The 24,561-nt window shown below is 36.9% G+C and overlaps 1 pseudogene; it reads right to left on the bottom strand.

Annotated features, from left to right (window-relative positions):
• Positions 1–24,561, bottom strand: part of LOC109675357 (cytochrome P450 2B1-like) — a 135,892-nt pseudogene that overhangs the window by 76,699 nt on the left and 34,632 nt on the right.

Raw genomic sequence — 24,561 nt, 5'->3', positions numbered from 1 at the left:
ATATTGAATTCCAAAAAAATAGTTAATTATTTTAATGAGCTCAAAGAATAAACACAAAAGCCAGTGACTGATCTCAAAGAGGATATGAATAAACAATTAAATGAGCTGAAGGCAATATAAACAAACAGATGAATGAAACTAAGAATACTGTACACAATATGAAAGAGGAAATCAATAAAGATATAGAAATCCTGAAAATTATTCAATCTGAAATGAACAGCTCAACATCCTAAATAAAAATCTTAAATGAAACCTAGAAGATGAGTGCAGAGCAAGTTGAAAACAGAGTATCAGGAACAGAAGACAAGGGACAAAGTAGAGTAATTAAATCAAAAACTAAAAGAACAGGGGAAAAAATCCAAAGAAAACATGAATGGAACATGCAAGACATCTGGGACACCATGAAAACACCAAACCTATGAATCATGGGTATGGAAAAAAAGCAAAGATATATAAACTAAAACTCTAGATAAGCTATTCAATAAAATTATAGCTGAAAACTTCCCCAACCTTGAGAAAGAGAGTGTCAGGTGAAGGAAGCTTACAGAACACTAAACCATCACAGCTCAAAATTAAACACTGCCAAACATATCGTAATTAAAACACTTAACCTTCAGAACAAAGAATAGTGAAAACAAAAAAGAGAAAAGACAAATCACATATGAAGGCAAATACATTAAAATAACAGCAGATTCTTCAACACAAACTCTAAATGCAAGAAGGTCATGGAAATGCATATTTCAGTCCCTGAAAGAAAACTGCCAGACTAGTCTAGTCTATCCAGCAAAAATATCCTTCCTAATTGAAGGAGAAATTAAAACCTTCCACCACAAGCAAAAACTAAAGGAATTCACAACTACCAAACCAACACTGCACAAAATAGTTAAAGAAATCTTACATATAGAAAAGAATATGGAGTGAGACAGGAATATGTGAGAAAGAATAAAAACTTTTGAACAAGCAGACAAGTAAACAAGTAATAGGTGAGAAGTAAACAACCAGGGAAAAACTGACTGGAAACACCACACACTTCTCAATACTAACACTAAATATCAGTGGCCTCAGTGCCCCAATCAAAACAAATGCAAAAGCAAACTGAGTTAAAAAATGAGACCCAATCATATGCTGTTTACAAGAGACTAATCTCACTGAAAAAAATAAACACTGACTCACAGTCAAATATTGGAAAAAGGTTTTGAAGCAAATGGACCCCATAAACAGGGAAGAGTAGCTATACTTCCTTTGTCAGATTACAAAGTAAACTTCAGACTAAAATCAGTCAGAAGAGACAATGAAGGTCACTTCACATTAATTAAATGAACAATTTATCAACAAGAAATAGCAATTCTTAAGATCTATATACCATACATAGGGGCACCCAAATACATTTAAAAAACAATAATGGACTGAAGAACACTGATAGACACTAACGTAGTGATAGTGAGAACTGAATACCCCATTATCACCAATACATAAGACACCAGGGAAAAGATCAATAAAAAAAAGTTAAGAATAATGCACACATTATACCAAAAGGATATAATAGAAATCTACCGAGTAGTTCACTGAAGAAACTAAGAATAAAAAGAATGTTCCTCAACATAATAAAGTCTACATATGACAAACTTATAGCCAACATTATACTAAATGGGAACACCTGAAACCATTCCCACGAAAGTCAGGAATGAGATAAGTATGTCTGCTTTCTCCACTTCTATTCAATACAATTTTGGAGTTCCTAGTCAGAGCAATCAAAAAAGAGCAAGAAATAAAAAGGATTCAAATAGGGAATGAAGAAGTATAACTATTCTTATTTGCAGATGACATAATCCCATAACTGTGACCCTGAAAGCTCTACCAAAAACTATTAGAAATCATAAATTCTTTCAGCAAATTAGTAGGATACAAAAATCAGTAGCCTTCCTACTTACCAACAATGAACAGACTCAGAAATAAAACAAGGAAACAATCCAATTTATAATAGCCTAAAAAAGTCAAGAATCTTGGAATAAATTTAATGAAAGATGCCAAAGAATTTTTTAATAAAACTATAAACCATTGAAGTGAGAAATTGAAGAAGACTTCAGAAGATGTAAAGACCTTCCATGCTCATGGATTGGCAGAATAAACATTGTTAAAATGGCCATACTTCCAAATGCAACCTACATGTTCAACACAATCCCTATCAAAAATCCAATGACATCCTGCACAAATAGAAAAATTATCTTGAAATACATATGGAAACACAAAAGACCTTGAATAGCCAAAGCAATTCTGAGCAAAACATCCAACACTAGAGACATCATAATATCCAACTTCAAACTATACTACAGAGCCATAACAAAAAAGACCATGATATTGGCACAAAAAACAGACAGGAAGACCAATGGATCCGAACAGAAGACCCAGACATAAAACCACACTTCTACAGCCAACAGAACTGCCACAAAGGAGCCCAAAACACATTATGGAGAAAAGACAGCCTCTTTAACAAATGCTGCTGGGAAACTGGATATTCACACGTAGAACATTGAAACTAGATCCCTGTCTTTCACCCTGTACCAAAATCAACACGAAGTGGATCGACGACCTTAAAATAAGGTCTGAAACTTTGAAACAATACAGGAAGCAGTAGGAAATACACTGGAACCAATAGATATAGGGAATGACTTCATAATTAGAACACAAAATGCTCAGTGTCTAAGATAAACAATGAACAAATGGTACTGCATCAAACTAAGAAGCTTCTGCATAGTAAAGGAAACAGTCATTAGACTCAAGAGACAGACCACAGAATGGGGAAAAAAATCTTTGCCAACCACACATCCAATAAAGGGCTAATATCCAATGTCTACAGGTAACCAAAAAACTCAACCCCCAAAGAAGGAACTCCCCAATGAAGAAATGGGCACGTGAATTAAACAGGGAATTTTCAAAGGTATAGTTGCAAGTGGCCGGGAAATACATAAAGAAGTGTTCATCTTCCCTGGCTATAAAAGAGATGTAAGTCAAAACAACACTTAGATTTCATGTCACCCAAGTTAGAGTGGCCATAATCAAGAGCAATAACAACAAATGCTGGTGAGGATGCAGTGAACCAAGAACCTTTATGCACTGCTTGTGCGAATACTAATTAGTACAACCACTATGGAAAGCTACATGGAGATTTTGCAAAAAGCTAAAGATAGAACTGCCATATGATTCAGTGATGCCACCCCTGGGCATCAAGCCAAAGGAATGTAAGACATGATACAATATAGACACCAGTACACCAATGCCCATTGCATCACTGTTCACAATAACTAAACTTTGGAAACAAATGCGGTGCCCTACAACTGATGATTGGATTGAGAATATGTGGTATACATATACAATTGAATATTACTCAGCCACAAGGAATAATGACATGTGGCTTGAAGGTAAATGGATGCAATTGGAGGACATGATGTTAAGGGAAGTAAATCAGGTTCAGAAACACAAAGCCTGCATGTTCTCTCTCATGTGTGGAAGATATATCCAAAAGATGAACATATACACAAAAAAAATCCATAATCATATAAAAACTCAGATGTAGAACACGTTTGAAATAATGGAACTACACTATGGCACTCAGGGAAAGAGGGAAAAGAGGATGATAAAGCATCAGTAATATTGTAAAACAAAAGATGTGAAGATAGAGGATATAAGGATGTGTACTGAAAGCTGTTGAAAAATAGGGTGGTGGGAGGTAAAGGGGTAAGGGAGACTAATGGGAGGGATTGAACAGATCCAAGTAAAGTATACCCATGGTGAACATACATTGAGATATGCTTTTCAGCATCAATATAAATATTAAAAATAAAAACAATCCCATTTACAATAACCTCAAAAATAATAAAGCACCATGGAATAAATTAAATTAAAGAAACCAATGACCTTTGTAATTAAAACTGTAACGCACTGAAGAGAGAAATCAAATAAGATAAAAGAAGATGGAAATATCTTCTATGCTCATGGATTGGTAGATGCAACATTGTAAAATAGTTACAGTGTGTGTGTTGATACTGGTGGGAGGTGGTAGGGTGAATGAGAGATTATGATGTAGTTGTATGGTAGATGGACTTCATATACCTATATGAAATAGAACTAAGAAACCTCTTGTAGTAGGTTTAAATGGGATGGAGAGAGGGTTGAGGGAGAGAGACGATGGGGGCAATGTAAATAATGTACAATATAAGTCTAATCAGACTTATCACTATGAATACCCCCTGCACAATGAATGTCTCCTAATAAAAAATTATCGAAAAAAAAACAAAGACAAAGGTCTCATATTTTCTCTCTTATGTGCATATCAAATGATAAACATATACACGAAAACAAGCATTCACATGTAGAACATGTTTTTAATAGTGGAACAACTCAATGGAACTTGGGGAAAGAGGGAAAGGAAAAGAGAATGATAGAGTATGAGTAATAAGGTAAAACAAAATATCTGTGAGGTATAAGAAGCAAGGATGTGTATTGAACATTGTTGAAAATGGGGTGTAGGAGGTTTAAGGGGTGAGGGAGACTAATGGAAGGGGTCGAATGGACAAAGGAAAGTATACCGACAGTGGGGATACATTGTGAAACCACTTTGAACTCAACTTAAATATTAATATTGATGCACCCAATGTCAACGCACCCAATTTCATCAAACATACCCTGAAGGACTTAAAAGCATATATTAACTCCAACACAGTGGTCGTGGAAGACTTTAACACCCCATTATCATCAATAGATAGGTCATCCAAACAAAAAATCAATAAAGAAATCCTAGATCTAAAATATACCATAGATCAAATGGACCTACTTGATGTCTATAGAACATTTCATCCAACTTCTACACAATATACATTCTTCTCAGCAGCCCATGGAACCTTCTCCAAAATAGATCATATCCTAGGGCACAAAGCAAGCCTCAGCAAATATAAGAAAAAAGAAATTATACCATGCATTCTATCTGATCACAATGCAATAAAACTAGAACTCAACAAAAAAAAATAAAGATAAAAAACATGCAAACAGCTGGAAACTGAATAACGCATTGCTTAATGAACAACAGGTCATTGATGAAATAAAAGAGAAAATTAAAAAGGTCGTGGAAGTCAATGAAAATGAAAACACAACCTACCGGAACCTATGGGACACAGCTAAGGCAGTCTTGAGAGGAAAGTTTATAGCCATGAGTGCATATATTAAAAAGATTGAAAGATCCCAAATCAATGACCTAATGATACATCTCAAACTCCTACAAAAACAAGAACAAGAAAATCCCAAAACAAATGGAAGGAGAGAAATAATAAAAATAAGAGCTGAAATCAATGAAATAGAAACCAAGAAAACTGTACAAAGAATTAATGAAACAAAAAGTTAGTTCTTTGAAAAAATAAATAAGATTGACAGACCTGTGGCAAACCTGACTAAAATGAGGAGAGAAAAAACCCAAATTAGTACAATCAGGAATGCAAAAGGGGAGATAACAACAAACACCATGGAAGTCCAGGAAATCATCAGAGACTACTTCAAGAACCTATACTCAAATAAATTTGAAAATCTTAAATTAATTAAGATACATATGATTATCCAAAAGTGAACCAAGAGGATATTAATCACTTGAATAGATCTATAACACAAAATGAAATTGAAGCAGCAATCAAGAGTCTCCCCAAAAACAAAAGTCCAGGACCTGATGGATTCTCTGCTGAATTCTATCAGACATTTAGAGAACTAATACTAACCCTCCTTAAACTGTTCCTCGAAATAGAAAGGGAAGGAAAACTGCCTAACATATTTTATGAAGCCAGTATTACACTTATCCCAAAACCAGGCAAAGACACCTCCAAAAAAGGAGAACTATAGGCCAATCTCCTTAATGAACATTAATGCAAAAACCCTCAACAAAATAATGGCAAACCAAATTCAACAACACATCAAAAAGATCATTCACCATGACCAAGTAGGCTTTGTCCCAGGAATGCAGGGGTGGTTCAACATATGAAAATCAACAAACATAATACACCACATTAACAGAAACAAAGACAAAAACCACTTGATCATCTCAATGATACAGAAAAAGCCTGTGATAAGATCCAGCACAATTTCATGATAAAAGCTCTAAGAAAACTAGGAATAGAAGGAAAGTACTTCAACATCATAAAAGCTATATATGACAAACCTACAGCCAGCATTATACTTAATGGAGAAAAATTAAAACCATTCCCTCTAAAATCAGGAACCAGACAAGGATGCCCACTATCTCCACTCCTATTCAACATAGTACTGGAATTCCTAGCCAGAGCAATTAGGCAAGAAGAAGGAATAAAAGGAATACAAACAGGTAATGAAACTGTCAAAATATTTGCAGACAATATGATCCTATATCTTAAAGACCCAAAAAAACTCTTCTCAGAAGCTTCTAGACATCATCAATAGCTACAGCAAGGTAGCAGGATATAAAATCAACGTAGAAAAATCAATAGCATTTCTATACACTAATAATGAGCAAACTAAGAAAGAATATATGAAAACAATTGCATTTACAATAGCCTCAAAAAAAATCAAATATCACGTGTAAACTTAACAAAGGATGTGAACGAACTCTACAAGGAAAACTATAAACTTCTGAATAAAGAGATTGAGGAAGACTATAGAAAGTAGAGAGATCTCCCATGCTCATGGATTGTTAGAATCAACATAGTAAAAAATGTCTATACTCCCAAAAGTAATCTACATGTTTAATGCAATTCCCATCAAAATTCCAGTGACATTCATTAAAGAGATTGAAAAATCTACTGTTAAATTTATATGGAAACACAAGAGGCCACGAATAGCAAAGGCAATAAAATACTCAGCAAAAAGAACAATGCAGGAGGTATCACGATACACGACTTCAAACTTTATTACAAAGCAATAGCAATAAAAACAGCGTAGTACTAGCACAAAAACAGACATGAAGATCAGTGGAACAGAATAGAAGACCCAGATATGAAGCCACACAACTATAACCAACTTGTCTTTGACAAAGGCACTAAAACCATATGACGGAGAAAAGACAGCCTCTTCAACAAAAACTGCTGGGAAAACTGATTAGCAGTCTGCAAAAAACTGAAACTAGATCCATATTTATCACCCTATACCAGTATTAATTCAAAATGGATCAAGGACCTTAATATCAGACTCCAAACTCTAAAGTTGGTACAGGAAAGAGTAGGAAATACTCTGGAATTAATAGGTATAGGCAAGAACTTTCTCAATGGAAGCCCAGCAGCTCAGCAACTATGAGATAGCATAGATAAATGGAACTTCATAAAACTAAAAAGCTTCTGTTGATCAAAAGAAATGGTCTCTAAACTGAAGAGACCACCCACAGAGTAGGAGAAAATATTTTCCAGCTACACATCAGACAAAGGACTGATAACCAGAATATATAGGGAACTTAACAAACTAAATTCTCCCAAAACTAATGAACCAATAAAGAAATGGGCAAGTGAACTAAACAGAACTTTCTCAAAAGAAGAAATTTAAATGGCCAAAACACACATGAAAAAATGCTCATCATCCCTAGCAATAAAGGAAATGAAAATTAAAACCACACTAAGATTCCACCTCACCCCTGTTAGAATAGCCATCATTAGCAACACCACAAACAGGTGTTGGCGAGGATGCGGGGAAAAAGGAACCCTCTTACACTGCTGGTGGCAACCAGCAAAAACACTTGTTCCTTCCCATTATTGCTTATACTCTCTCTTCAACAAAATTAGAGATAAAGGCAAAATAGTTTCTGCTGGGTATTGAGGGGATGGGGAGAGAGAGGGATGGGGCGGAGTGGGTAGTAAGGGAGGGGGTGGGGGCAGGGGGGAGAAATGACCCAAGCCTTGTATGCACATATGAATAATAAAACAATAAAAAAAAACTAGTACAACCACTCTGAAAAAAATTTGGAGGCTATTTAAAAATCTAAACATTGATCTACCATATGATCCAGCAATACCACTCTTGGAGATATACCCAAAAGAATGTGACAGAGGTTACTCCAGAGGCACCTGCACACCTATGCTTATTGCAGCACTATTCACAATAGCCAAGTTATGGAAACAACCAAGATGCCCCACTACTGATGAGTGGATTAAGAAAATGTATTTATATACAATGGAATTTTATGCAGCCGTGAAGAAGAACGAAATGTTACCATTCGCAGGTAAATGGATGGAATTGCAGAACATCATTCTGAGTGAGGTTAGCCTGGCCCAAAAGACCAAAAATCTTATGTTCTCCCTCATATGTGGACATTAGATCAAGGGCAAACACAACAAGGGGATTGGACTTTGATCACATGATAAAGCAAGAACACACAAGGGAAGCATGAGGATAGGTAAGACACCCAAAAAACTAGATAGCATTTGTTGCCCTCAACACAGAGAAACTAAAGCAGATACTTTAAAACAACTGAGGGCAATAGGAGAAGGGGACCAGGAATTACAAAAAAAGGTTAGTTCGAGAAGAATTAACCTAGAAGGTAACACACACGCACAGGAAATTAATGTGAGTCAACTCCCTGTTTGGTTATCCTTATCTCAACTAGCAAAAACCCTTGGTCCTTCCTATTATTGCTTATACTCACCCTTCAACAAAATTAGAGATAAGGGCAGAAGAGTTTCTGCCTGGTAGTGAGGGGTAAGGGGGGGAGTAAGGGAGGGGGCGGGGGGAAGGGGGGAGAAATGACCCAAACAATGTATACACATATGAATATAATTAAAAATTTAAAATTATTAATATTGAAAGACAGGACTTTAAAATAGGTACAGTATGAGTGTGGGGATACTAGTGGAAGCAGTGAGGATAAATGAAGGAGATTAGGCTTAGGGTTTGTGGTTGATTGATTTCATATGCCTATATAAAATACAATAAAGAAAGCACTTGCAATTGCTTTAAGTGGGGCAAGAAGGGGGTTGGGGGGAAGAGATGATGAAGGCAATGAAACTGATGTACAATATAAGCTTAATCTGAATTGTCACTATGAATCCTCCTCTGTATAACATATAAATCCCAATTTAAAAAATAAAGTCTACATATGATGAACCTATAGCTAACATTACACCAAATGGGGAACAACTAAAACCATTCCTATTAAAATCAGGAATGTGACAGGGATGCCCACTTTACCCATTCTATTCAACATACTTTTGGTATTTATAGCCCAATAATACTATAGTAGTAAGACATAAGAGAGATTCAAATAGGGAAGGTTGAAATCAAGCTATCCCTATTTATAGATGACATGATCATATACCTAAAAGATCTAAAAACTCTATCAAAACATACATTCAAAATCATAAACTCTTTTGATGAAGTTGCAGGACAAATTAAAATACAAAAATCAGTAGCCTTCCTATAAACCACTAATGAACAGGCTGAGAAAGAAATCAGGAAAACAATCCCATTTACAATAGCCTCAAAAATAATAAAGCACCATGGAATAAATTTAATGAAAGAAACCAAAGACCTTTGTGATTAAAACTGTAACCCACTGAAGAGAGAAATCAAAGAAGATAAAAGAAGATGGAAAGATCTTCCATGTTCATCAATTGGCAGATGCAACATTGTGAAAATGGCTATACTACCAAAAGCAAACTATTTTGATAGGTTCAATGCATGCCTATCAAAATCCCAAAGAGATAGAAAAAACCAATCCTAAAATACATATGGAAACAGAAAAGATCTCAAAAAACCAAAACAATTCTGACCAAAAAGTTCAATGTTAGAAGCATCACAATTCCAAGCTTGAAAATATACTATGGAGCCATAACAATAAAAACAGCATGGTAGTAGCACAAAAACAGAAAGAAAGAACAGTGGATCAGAATAGAAGACCCAGACATAAACCCACACAGCTACAACCAAGTGATCTTTGACAAAGGACCTCAAAACACATGATGGAGGAAAACAGCTTCTTCAACAAATGTTTTTGGTAAAACTGGATATCCACATGCAGGAGACTGAAACGTGATCCCTGTCTCTCACCAAAATCAACTCAAAGTGGATCAAAGACCTTAATATAAGGCCTGAAACTTTGAAACAATTCCAGTAAGTAAACAGGCATAGAGAACAACTTCCTAACTAGAACTCAAAAGGCTCAACAACAAACAGGAAGAATGAACAAATGGGACTGCATAAAACTAAAAAGCTTCTCCACAGCAAAAGAAACAATAACTAGACTCAAGAACCTGCCTATACAGTGGAAGAAAATCTTTGCCAGCTACTCATCTGATAAGGGACTAATATCCAGAATCTACAGAGAACTCAAAAAATTCAGTTCCCAAATAATGAATACTCCAATAAAGAAATGGGCACATGAATTAAATAGGGAATTCTCAAAGGAAGAGGTACAAATGACCAGTAAATACATGAGGAAGTGTTCAACTTCCCTGGCTATAAAAGAGATGCAAATCAAAACTAAATGTAGATTTCATCTCACCCTAGTTAGAATGGCAATATTCAAGGCCAATAACAACAATTGCTGGTGAGCATGTGACTTTTACCCAGTCATAAAGAATAACAACATGAGGTTTGAAGATAAATGGATGCAAGTGGAAGATATGTTAAGTGAAGTAAGCAAGCTCAGAAAGACAGAGGCACATGTTTTTTCACATATACAAGACAAATCCAAAAGATAAACGTATACACAAAAATTAACATGATTATATAGAAACTGATATGTAAGACATGTTTCTAATAGATGAACTACTCTACTGAACTCAGAAAATTGTGAAAGGAAAAGTGAATGATAAAGCATAAACAATATCATAAAACATATCTGTGAAGGTAGAGAATACAAGGATTTGCATTGAAAGCTGTTGAAATGTGGGGAGTGGGAGATAAAGGAGTCAGTGAAAGGAACGGAAGGGTTAAATGAACTAAAATATACTCACAATGGGGATACATTGAGAAACCCCTTAGAACTATGATTGAAATATTAATAACAAAAGGCAAGACTGTAAAACAGGGGGGATACTTGTGAAAGGAGGGAGGACGAATGAAGGAGGTTAAAGTAAAGGAATGGAAGTGATGGACTTCATATACTTATATGAAATAGAACAAAGATACTTCTTACAATTGCTGTAAGGGGGCAGGAGGGAGTACAGAGGGAGAGACAGTGTGGGGGATCAAATCAATATGCAGTATAAGCCTATTCTAAATTGTCACAAGAACACCCCATATAAAATCAACATATCCTAATAAAATATTTCAAAGAGAATAGTGCTAGTTTTGGTTATTAATATAATACCTTCAATAAGTTGAACTACTATACCTAATTAGTGGAGTGTTTTTATCATGAAAGAATGTTGACTTTTGTCAAATATCTTCTCTAAATCTATGAGACAATCATGTATTTTCCATCATTTTGCTGATGTGGTGCATCTTATTTATTGATTTGCATATTCTCAATCATATTTGCATCCCTGGGATAAATACAACTTGATTACTTTAGTGATGTCTTTCTATTATATTGTTGGATTCCATCTGTAAGTATTTTGTAAGGAATATAACATCCATGTTCATCAAGAATGTTGGCCTGTAGTTTTCTTTTCTTTGTTTGCTTTTGTTTTGTTTTTGCTCTGTTCTTGTCTGGTTTTGGTACCAAGACACTGGACTTGTATAATTTGTTTGAAAGAACTCCTTCCTCTTCAATTCTCTGGGTTATCTTATGAAAAACTGAAATTGGCATAAGGTTTTGAAGGCTTGGTACATCACAGTAAAACTATCTGGTTCTGGGATATTTTTTTGAGTGGAAAATTTTTGCTACTGCTTAAATCTTCCTTTTATTGTTTTCAAAGAGTCCTATGGAAGAGTTAAACATTATTATTTTAGGGGTCAGATATTTTTATTAGATTATCATTTTCATACATATAGACATTTTATTCATACAACAGAAAAAATATAAAACACGACTGGAATATGCATCACTAGACATCAAAAAAGCCAGACCAGAGACAGGAAATTAGACTGCAAATAACTGTTTTTTTATAGTCACTCTGTTGGTGATTAAGAATAAGCTAGCTCACTAAATAGTTCCTTAACCCAAGATGAGATACTGTATATGAAATACCTTAAAAAGCATTAGTTGAATTTAGATCTAGAAAGTAGTATTTGCAGCATAATTTGAGTAAATTTGTTGCCTTGATTTTCTCCTTCTTAAAAGTAAATCATTTGCTTAAGGGAATGATATTTTTTCCCCTTAGTGTTACCCACAAAATTATTTTTTTCTTTATTCATTTATTCATATGTGCATACATTGTTTGGGCCATTTCTCCCCCCTGCCCCCTGCCCCCTCCTTCTTCTCCCAACCCCTCGCTTCCAGACAGAACCTGTTCTGCCCTTTTCTCCGATTTTGTTGAAGAGTACACATGAAGACTTTTTTGCTAGTTGAGGTAAAGATAGCTATACAAAGAGATTCCTAGCATTGCTTCCATGAACAAGTGTATTACCACCTGAGACAATCCTAGAGACAATGCAGGGCTTGTTGTAATTACATAGGCTATTCATTGATATTCCCACCTTGTCCTCTCAAGACACCTGAAAAATTGAATTGCACTTACTCTCTTACTATGAAGTTACACACAGCCATAAACTATGGTTTGGATATTTGTTTGAGTGTTCCTCAAAAGCCCATGTGTTAATGGCATGGTACCCCCCAGGTAGCGAGGTAGAATGATTGGGAATGGTAGAACCTTTGGGAGGTAGGGCCTTATGGGAAACCTTGGGTTATGGGAGCACATACTTGACAGGAATTATGGGACTCCACCTGTCCTATGTCTCTTTCTGATTCCTGGCTTAGGATGTGACCATTTTGTTCCTTCAAGCCCTCAAAATATGATTTGCTATCACCTGTCACCATCACTAGAATGGATCCAATATAGGCACTATGATTTTGAATCTCCAAATCTTACAGCTAAATAAATCTTTTATCTTTATAAGTCAGATGTTTAGGTTATAGTAATCTAAAGTAAGTGCACCCTGACTTATTTTGCTAAATTAAATATGAGTTAAAGTGATAATTACCCATACCACAGTTATAAAATGATTACTGCTATTGTTACCACTACAATGATTATTATAAAACAGAAGGAAAACACTGAGACAGGCAATGTTGGCCTTAGAGTTTAGAGATAGAGACACAAATATAGATACAAACATAAAGAAAAATGAAGGAATAAAAATACAGACAAAAATAATGGGAGAGAGATAACAGAAAACACAAAAACATATAAGAAATGAATCTCATCCTTCGAAGATGAGCATGTTCGTGATACATTCTTGTTTCACTTCATCATCTGCACCAATATTGTATCAGTCAGCTTTTGCAAGTTATACATCAATAACAAGAAATTGCAGAATCTCTACTGCTTAGAATAGAAATGGTATATTTTCTGATTATATTCATGATTATAGGAAGTCATGGGAGAGGCCTTGTAAGAAGATGCAGTAAGTATTTTGAAGATCCTATCACATCTACCACAGTCACAAATCCTGTTATTTTTAGCAGCAAACATCAACAGTGGAGGTGGAGGTGGAATTCTGAAATTTTCCTGGAGAATGGGGATGGGCAAGTAGATGAACTCCCAGTGCTGAACTTTCAGTGAACAAACTCAGGACAAGCAACAAAGCCTGAGAGTGGGGGGTGGGTGACAAGCCAAACTCCCAAAGCAGGGCCAGTAGTGGATCCCAGAGCTGGTCTCATGGGATGGACAGCAGCATACAAAACTGAATTGCCTTGCTGGGGGAGAAACTGACCAAACAGACTTACAGATATAGGGCAAAACATCTGCTGCCTGGTGAAAACAATAGCTCTGACCACTCTGCATGAACTGATAGAGTTACATCAGCTTCCAGTTGCAACTTTCCCTGTGTACAGAAGGAACCAAATATTACTCACAAGCCAGTCACCTAGTGAGACCACATCAAAGCTTCCACTCGTATATTAATGCTAGGATTGAATGCCTAAGGAATAACTCTAGAACTTTTACCAAAAAAAACTGAACTTTTTGATGTTTTTGTACTTGGTATTTTTTCTGTATTATTAACTTCACCATCACTATTTTCTTATCCCTATTCTTACCCCCTTCACTTTCCCTCCTTTTCCTGTGCTACAATCCATTGTTCTCCCTCCCAACTACTCCTTCTGCCCCTTCTCATCCACTCTGTCCTCCTGCCTTCATCTCTCTTCCTATCCTACCCAATCTGCCACCAAACTACCCCTCCCTCCAACACACTCACCATCCATTGACTAGACTACTGCACCAACTGTACACAACCCCAGCCTCCTGCAATCCCTGACACAAGCACCCTCCACTACAACAAAAAGTATACCCAAACACACACAAGGGCCACAAAATATAGCAGTCCCCATACCTCTTTCTCCATCCACCCCTCTTTTCCCACACCCCTTTCTAGAGCCACCTTTACCAATTACCCAAATTTCTATCTCTAGCCTAAAAAACATTACCCCCAACTCCCACTGTTTATATATATTCTCACCAAGGAGTTTTCTATATAATATGTAAACAAATTGTCTGTCATTGAACCTGTGAATTTGTGATTGCTAAATTAAACCTCCTGGCCAGGGACAGAAAGAGAACATCAACATAGCTAACAACTAAAACAGTCATAACACAAAATTAAATCAAGGGAAAGAAAACAGGAAATTAAAGCCATCAACAAGCCCATCAAGAACACAGTTGCACACCACCAAGTGTAGCAATGGAAGAAGAAAAATGGATGGAAACCACACTCCTCAAAAAAATAATTCAATAGGGGATTCACTGGGAAATGAAGAAAATAGATACCCAGTTCCTGACCCCAACAAAACAATGATAACTGTCATTAAGGAGCCCAATGATGCCTCAATTAGGAAGTGATTTCTTGGAAGAAATCACTGAGAAACTCATGGGGAAGATATTAGACATTGTTAACCAGAATATACAAAATGCACTCAAGAAATTTCAAGCCATCAAAAATAAAGAACATGAGAAGACACAAAAATAAATTAATGAACTCAGAGAGGACTTCAACAAAAACCAAAGTGAAACAAAAGACACTATACAAAAAGAGATATATGAATTAAAGATGGCAACACAAAACATAAAAAAGTGTTGAACAAACACATGGAAAACCTCAGAAAAAACCAAACAGAAATCCTGGAAATAAAAAGTACCTTTAGTCAAACAAAAAACACAGTGGAAGTCCACTCCAGCAGACTAGAACAAGTGGAAGACAGAATCTCAGAGCTCAAAGATAAATAGAAATTAAAGAAAAATGAAATCTTAGTCAAATAACTCAAGAACTGTGAAAGGAATATGCAAAAACTCAAAGACACTATCAAAAGACGAAAACTGAGAATCATGGGCATTGAAGAAGAAGAGGTGCAAGCCAAAGTGATACATAATATATCCAATAAAATAATAACAAAAAATTTCCCAAACCTTGAGAAAGTTTTTGCCCATTCAGGTACAGGAAGCCTCCAGGACACAAAACAGACTTGACCAAAATAGAATCTCTGCAAAGCATATTATCATTAAAACAACAAGTTCGGGAAACAGAGAAAGAATATTGAGGGCTGGGAGCAAGAAAAAACAAGTAACATATAAAAGTAAACCTATCAAAATAACAGCAGATTTCTCAATGGAAACATTAAAACCAAGAAGGACATAGAGTGATGTATGTTGAGCACTGAATGAAAACAATGTCAGCTCTAGGATACTCTACTCAGCAAAACTATCATCCAAAATTTACAGAACAAAAAAAGCTTCCATGATAAACAGAAACTAAAACAATATATGACCACCAAGCCACCACTAGAGAACATTCTGCAAGGAATTCTGCACACAAGAGGGCAGGAAGTAACCAACAATGGGAGAAGACAAGTAATCAGAGAGTAGCATTGATTTAGCAGCACACAATCAAATCCCAAAACAATGGCAGGAATCATGATATACCTATCAATATTAACACTGAGTGTCAATAGACTCAACTCCCCCATAAAAAGACACTGTTTGGCAAAATGGATTTAAAAGGAAGATCCAAAATTTTGTTGTTTACAAGAGACCCACCTTATTGACAGAACAAACACTGGCTTAGGGAGAAAGGCTGGAAGATTTACCAAGCCAACAGCTCCTGAAAACAGGCAGAAGTAGCAATACTTAGACAAAGTAAACTTCAAACTTACATTGCTCAAAGGATACAAAGAAGAACACCTCATACTAATAAAAGGATCAATACATCAGAAGGAAAAAACAATTATCAACCTATATGCGTCCAATGTCAGTGCACCCATTTTCATCAAACTTAAACTAAAGGACTTAGGAGCACATATAGACTCCAGCACAGTGGTAATGGGAGACTTTAATCCCCCCATCACTAATAGATAGACCATCCAAACAAAAAAAATCAACAAAGAACTCCTAGAACTAAATGACACCATAGATCAAATGGACCTAACTGATGTCTACAGAATATTTCATCAAACAACAGTGCAATATACATTCTTCTCAGCAGCCCATGGAACTTTTTGCAAAATAGATCGTATCTTAAGGCACAAAGCAAGCCTCAGCAAATAAAGAAAATAGAAATAACCCCTTGCATTCTATCTGATCACATGTATTAAAACTAGAACTAAACAACAAAAGCAACAGCAGAAAATACTCAAATAATTAGAGGCTGAATAACACATTGCTCAACAATCAGTGGGTCATAAAAGAAATAAGAGAGGAAATCAAAAGGTTCCTGGAAACTAATGAAAATGAAAACACCACCTATTACAACCTGTGGGACACAGCAAAGGCAGTCCTAAGAGGAAAGTTTATAGCCATGAGTGCATGTATTAAAAGGACTGAAAGATCTCAAACTCCTAGAAAAACATGAACAAGCAAACCCCAAAATAAGCAAAAGGAGAGACATAATAAAAATAAGGACCAGCATTAATGAAATAGAGACCCAAAAGAACAAAAAGCAGGTTCTTTGAAAAAAATAAACAAGATTGACAAGCCTCTGGCAAATATGACTAAGATGAGGAGGGAAAAGACCCAAGTTGTTTTTATTTTGTTTTTGCTCTGTTCTTCTCTGGTTTTGGTACCAGGACACTGGCTTGTATAATTTGTTTGGAAGAACTCCTTCCTCTTCAATTCTCTGGGTTAATTTATGAAGAATTGAAAATTGCATAAGTTCTTTGAATACTTGGTACATCCACAGTGAATCTGGTCCTGGGATTTTCTTTAAGTGGAAATTTTTTGTTTCTGCTTAAATCTTCGTAATGGTTATGGGATGTTTGGGTTTTCATTTTCTTCGTGATTGATAAGATACAGATCTCCAGGAATTTGTCCATTTCCTCTGGGTTATCAGATTTGTTTGGGCATAGTTGTTCTGTATAATCTCCGATGGTCCTTGGTATTTCTGTGATATCAGCTGTAACCCCTCCCTTTTCGATTTTGATTTTATTTTTATTGTAACCTCTAAGGTTGTTTGTGAACCAAGGAATTTGAAAACTGAAAAATAGTTTTGTGAGTAGCAAATTATTTTCAAATATCCCAGTCTCAGAAGGAGGCCTGATATTTTTGTGTCCAATTAGACTAGCACTTCCACTCTCAGATGGGTCTAGAAACAGCCCCCTTGGTCACAGACAACATCTGATTCTCATGAGCACAACCCATATGAGAAGGAAGGATGATAAAGTAAAGAGAGTAATCCTGATGCTCTCTATATACACAGAGAGTGGGTAAAGTTGTTCTGACATTACTGCTGCTTTATTACATGAACTTTTTTCTAGAGACATTGCAAGGCTTGTGGTAATCATGTAGGCTATTCACTGATACTCCCACCCTATCCTCTCCAGACAACTGTCAAAATTGCACTCACTGTCCCACTATGGATTTACATGCAGCCGTGAACTATGGTTTGGAAATTGGTTTGAGTGTTCCTCAAAAGCCCATGTGTTAAAGGCATGGTCCCCCTAGGTAGAATCATTGGGAATCTTGGAAGCTTAAGGAGGTAGGGCCTTATGGGAAACCTTTGGGAATGGAGAGCATACACTTGACAGGGATTATGGAACTCCACCTGTCCTGTGTCTCTCTCTGATTCCTGGCTTAAGATGTGACCATTTTGTTCCTTCATACCCTCAAAACATGATATGCTATTGCCTGTCACCATCAGTAGAATGGATCCAGTATAGGCACCATGATTTTGAACCTCCAAAACTGAGAGCTAAATAAATCTATTATATTTATAAATCAGATGTTTGGGTTGTAGTAATCTAGACTTGCACCCTGACTTGCTTTGGTAAACTGAATTGGAGTTAAAGTGATCATTACATATATCATAATGACAAGAAGATTACTGTTATTGTTACTATTATTACTACAGAAACAGAAAGAAAAAACTAGGACAGGAAATGTTGGCCTCAGATTTAGAGAAAGAGAGACAACTACAGACATTAACATGAAGAAAAATGAAGGAATAAAAATACAGACAAAAATAATGGGAGAGAGAGTAGAAAACACAAAAACAGACAAGAAATGAATCTCCTCCCAAGAAGATGAGGGCCCTCATTATACTTTATTCTTGCACTTCATCATTAGCACCAATATATATCAGTCAGCTTATGCAAGTTATGCTTCAGTAACAAGCAATTACAGACTCTCTGCCTCTTAAAAAAGCAATGGTAAACTTCCTGATTATATTCATGCTTATGGAAAGTCAACAGGAAAGTACAACCTATCTGTAAGGAGAGGCCTTGTAAGAAGAGGCAGTAAGTATTTTGAAGATCTTATTACACCTACCACAGTCACAAATTTTGTTATTTTCAACAACTTCTCTGCCTTTCAGCACTCTGAGTTCTTTCACATACTAAACACCTGACATGCTTCTTCCACACCAGGCATTAGGTTTGAAAGGGGCAATGTATCGTCATTAATTCTGAGACCCTGAGTACTTTCTTTTTTATTTCTTTTATTCATATGTGCATACAATGTTCCAAGCAGAAACAGTTTTGCCCTTATCTCTAATTTTGTTGAAGAGAGTGTATAAACATTAATAAGGAGGCCCAAAGGTTTTTTCTAGTTGGGATAAGGATAGCTGTACAGGGAGATTCCTTGCATTGCTTTCCTGTATATATGTGTTATATTCTAAGTTGATTCTTCTCAAACTCACATTTTCTCTAGTTCCTGGTCCCCTTTTCCTATTGGCCTCTGTTGCTTTAAAGTTTCTGCATTAGTTCCTTTGCACTGAAGAAATCAAATGCTATCTTGTTTTTTTGGGTTTCTTACCTATCCTCATACCTCCCTTGTGTGCTCTCACCTTATCATATGACCAAAGTCCAATCCCCTTGCTGTGTTTGCCCTTGATCTAAAGTCCGCATGTGAGGGAGAACACACAATTTTTGATCTTCTGGTCCTGGCTAACCTCTCTCAGGATGATATTCTCTAGTTCCATCCAATTACTTGCAAATGACAAAATTTCATTCTTCTTCATGGCTGAGTAGAATTCCATTGTGTATAAAATACCACATTTTCTTAATCCGTTTGTCAGTAGTAGGGCATCTAAGCTGTTTCCATAACTTGGCTATTGTGAATAGTGCTGCAGTAAACATGGATGTGCAAGTGCCTCTGGAGTAACCTGGACCCTGAGTGCTTGAACACATGTCCCATAAGCCATTGCTCCAGACAGACTCTGCAGTGAGATACTTTTGTTAACTAAGTCTGAGTGTCACAGTCTTCCCCACCTTAGTATATCTATCACAGGTATTTTTCAAACATTCTTATGTCAATACACCTTGACAAATAGAAAGTCCTGGAGATGATGCTACATGGTTTTTAAGGCAAGGTCATAAAAAGTAGTTTCCCTCTGGCTCTTTCTCAGCACAGTTTCTTTGGAATGTGGCCACTATGTTGTGAGGAAACCCAAGCCACATGAAATAACCATATTGGATGTTCCAGCCCACAGCCCTGCTTTGCTCATCTGATGGTAACCATGATGTCAGATAATTGCAGCCTCACAACCATTGAGTCTTCAAGATGAGTCCACAGATAACATGGAGCAGATACAGGCCATCCTGACACATGGAAAACATGAGAGACAATGAATTATTACTGTTTGTTTAATCCCCATAGTTTGGGGCATCTCATTATGTAGCAATGTATAAATAATACAGTGCCTAATACCCTCGAGTCTTAGACACTACTGATAAGGGATATTGGGCATTACCAGCCATTCCCACATCTCTTATGAGAAAAAAATATACTACCTTAGGCTGGAAGCAGACCCTGAAGCAGGAGTGCTGAACATAAATATGTTAAAGATCCCTTGAACCACTAGTAGGAAAATAAAGACATGAATCAGACAGAGAAGGAAAGGGAAAGGAAGGGAAGGGAAGGGAAGGGAAGGGAAGGGAAGGGAAGGAACAGATGGAACACAAAATGGAAATGGAAGTAACAGATGTTCCATCCTGGCTGGAGCCTCAAGAGGCAACACTAAATATGATACATTCTCTTTTTCTTCTGGAAAGATCATGAAGCAGTATGAGAATGAAGCCCACATCAGCTTAGGGCACTGAATGGCAATAATGACTGTAGTTCTAGGTGACCCACACTGAAAATGTAGTATGAGAAATAACTGTATCATAATTGTCAAACCTTTATAAGTTTAGAGTTGTTACACCAGCATAATGCAGTACACCCTTGTTGACTAACGTATTAAATTCCATGATTCTTGCTCTAGTCATTGCTTATCTGATTGAGGCCAAGGTTAACTGCTTTGTAACTCTCTTGAGCTGCTAAAGCAGAGGAATATGTACCATGATTTTCCTGGTCTTTCTTTCAAATAAAGAAGCCTCCTTAAAATTGGGAGGATAAAAGCCCTAGGCAGCAATGGAAGAACAGTGAGCAGAGCAGATTTCAAATCAGACCTCAGCATGAGGCTTAGGCAGTTATACAGTTGGGTTCCTCTTCTACTGCTGCATAAGAATATCATTGGTACAAACTGTCTAAAGCAATGCAATTTTTTCTCTTCCACTTCTAGGTTTTAGAAGTACCCTCATGACCAATATCATGTTCTGACCTGGAGACTCTGAAGAAGAATTTGCTTCCAAACTCAGCCAGGATGTTAGTGGAATTTTTTATTTCCAGTTACCGAACAGAGAGACCTGTTTGCATGCAGTTGAATTTCTGAGTGCTCTCCAGTCCTGACATGTGACTATCTCCATCTTCAAACTAGCAACATCATATCAAATGCTTCTGCTACCCAGAACTTTCCCTTCTGTGATTATCCAGAGAAAACTCTCTATATTTTCTCATTAAATTGATATCAGATGATTAGCACCTTAGCTACATCTTTTGTCATATAACATAACACAATTGTTGGTATGATATCTGTCCATTTTTAGACTCTTGAGGAAATAAGCATGTGGGAATACCTTACAATTCTGCCTACCATAACAATGAATGGGCAAAGACATTTTTTCCTCTACGGATGTTTCTCTCTCTCTCTCTCTCTCTCTCTCTCTCTCTCTCTCTCTCTCTCTCTCTCTCTCCTTCCCTCCCTCCTATCTTTTCTTCCTTGACAGCGTCTAACCATGCATCATTTCTCCATCTCTTTGCCTTTCCACATGACTATAAGTGTCATTATAATTCCATCTATGTCTTAGTGTCTGTCTCTACTTTTTCTCTCTGTCTACATCTTTCTTGTCTTGTTATCTTTCTGTTTCCATCTTTTGTCTTTGTTTCTGGCTCTTCATTATTTCTGTCTCCCACTTATTCTGAAGTTAACACCAGGTTCAGAGGGTATAGATTCTCCTTTTGGAATTTGTTCTTCTGACACCTCTTCCCAGCTTGAGATCCATCTTTTCCCTTTCCATAGCCAAACTGTTGCTATAGTTCTGATGTGGACCAAAGGCCATGTCATAGAAATTTGGACTCCAGCGCAGGGGTGTTAATGTGGGGGTAGTAGAAGTAAATAATGACACTGGAGACCACACTTAGAAAAGGTTAATGTCACTATTATAGGACCCCAGTTATTTCTACAGAGAGTGTGTTGTTACAAAGCAAGCCCACTCCACACACTTGGGCTCTTCTGCATGCAGTGGTTTGTTTTTCATTTTTCTGCCATGTTGTGACACAACCAAGGGGACCCTCACCAGAGGCCAAACTGATAGGTCAACTCAAACTTAGATTTTCGCCTACAAAACTGTGAGATAGTGAAATTTCTTTCTTACAAAGTACATAGCCTCAGGTGTATTATGATAGTAATACAAAAACAACAGGTCATCAGCAATATAAAAGAGTGCCCCCATAATTCCCAATCTTGCCACTACCTAACAGACATACCCTCACTTCCAATCAAGAACTTCCAAAACTGACCTTCAGCTATGGGCTTCACCTCTCTGAGCAACAAGATGATAGATTGATTGACTGATAAACTGATTGATTTGCCAGTCATTTAATAACTACTGTTCAAGTTCCTTTATCATGATCATCTCGTGTAACCTTCATAATGACAAGTGAATAGCATCTGAGAGGGAAAACTTGATCCATTTTCCACAGCCTCAGGTCTCAGGGCAGATACTGAAGAACATCTGTCTTCCATTACCCTGACGATGTGCAAAAAACAGGGCAACCTTTCACATGCATGTTCACAGCACCATTCTTCACAGAGGCCAAAAGATGGAAACACCCAAATGCCCATCAATGGATTAATATATCAACATAATGTGGGAGATCCATATTGTTCAATCATAAAAGGGAATGAGATACTGTTACATGTGATAGTATAAATAAACCTTGAGAACACTGTGCTAAATGAAAAAAAGCCTAAACATAGGGATCACATGATTCCATTTATATTCCATTTATTTGAAACTTCCAGAATAGGTAAATCCATAGAGACTAAAGCACACTAATGTCATCAAAAGCCTGAGACAGGAGAGAATGTGAACTGACTTCTCAATGGGTATACGGTTTCTTCTTGGAGTGGTGAAAATGCTTTGGTGGTTATGGCTGTACAATGTTGTGAATGGCCATCTGTGCTGTCTTGCTTTTGTACACTTACAATGATGAATGGTTGGGTTTATATTATGTGAATTTTGCCTCCAAAAAAGAAAGCAAGGTAGAGCAGATAGCAATGTACCAGAAATGGTAGAACTTTATTTTTATATCAGTGATTGGAAGTCTAAGATCAGAGTTGTAACAAAGATATTTTGGAGGCCTGAACTGGACTTTTGACTCAGAAGGAAAGGGGAGTGTGAGGTGTGAAGAGAAACAGAAAGGGAGAACCTGATTCTACTGCTGCTGATCCACATAAGTCTGGATCTAAGTGTTTCCCTCATATTAGCCTCAAGTTCCCTGTTAGTGGTGGTGCTAAAACTAAGTCCATGGGGGTATTTCTTAACCCTGAAACCTTCAGATATTTTTCCTTCACCAACTGTGAATTCCATCTAGGGATAATGGGGACTAGAGCAGGCTTAATGGACAAAGGACTAGAGGAAGGACTTTCCAGAATAGACAAGGGACAGGGAGGAGCTCAGGAGGCACCTACAGGTTCATTCTTTGTGGGATGGGGGCCAATTGGGAAGAGCCTTAGGAAACATGCATCCTATATTTCCCTCACCAGTGGGGCAAGAAGCAGAGTTGAACACAGTGGGGCAACTTCCCAAGCCCAGTCACCCTGGCCGTGAGGTCATTGTCTTCTGGTGCTTTTGGACAGCCCAAGGAGAAGGTCTGCAGTGTGGTGGTTAAGAAGAGGAAGAGCTCTGCACGTGCTAGACTCTCACCTAGACACATGCGTTTTCCTGGAGGCACAAATAATAGTGTCTCATTGGCATGAGGACTTGGGGAGCACACTGTAGGCCCACTCCATTTCCCAAGGGCATTTGCATTCTCCTTTACATGGATTTACATGTGAGATTCTCTTGTTCTTCTCTATACAAACAAGTGTGTGTTTGTGTGTGTGTGTGTATCCCTCTCAGACCCACCTCATTTAAACTTGTTCTGTGCCATCTCCTCTGTCTTTCTCTGCCTTTCTCACAGTCTGCCTTTCTCTGCCTGTCTCTGACAAAGGTATATTATCAACTAAGCCAGTTTATGAAAAACATGAAAACAAGAAAGATCCCTGCTAACATTCCTTGTGGGAAGCAGTGAGAGAGGTAGATGGGGGGGCTGAGGCCCCCAACCCTCTCCTAGGTTATCGTTTAATAGAAGATAGCCATATCTGCATTAGCCATTAGAATATTGAGCTAATTCTATATAAGTTGATATACTCTGTACTACAGTTTGAAATCAAGAATCATGGTACCCCCCACCATTGCTTTTCTTTCTAAGGACTGACTTGGCTATTTGGGGGCTGTTTGTGTTTTCATATGAGGTTTTGAAATATTTTTTATATTTCTGTGAGTAACAGCATTAGAATTTTTATGAGGATTTCACTTAATTTGTATATTGCTTTTGTTAGTATGACCAATTTGGTAATATTTATTTTCTCAATCCATGAACAAGGAATGTCTTT

Source organism: Castor canadensis, chromosome 16 (genome assembly GCF_047511655.1).
Source record: "Castor canadensis chromosome 16, mCasCan1.hap1v2, whole genome shotgun sequence".
NCBI classification, from domain to species: Eukaryota; Metazoa; Chordata; class Mammalia; order Rodentia; family Castoridae; genus Castor; species Castor canadensis.
Note: the sequence above shows the minus strand (reverse complement) of the source record. Positions and strands in the feature narration are given on the sequence as shown.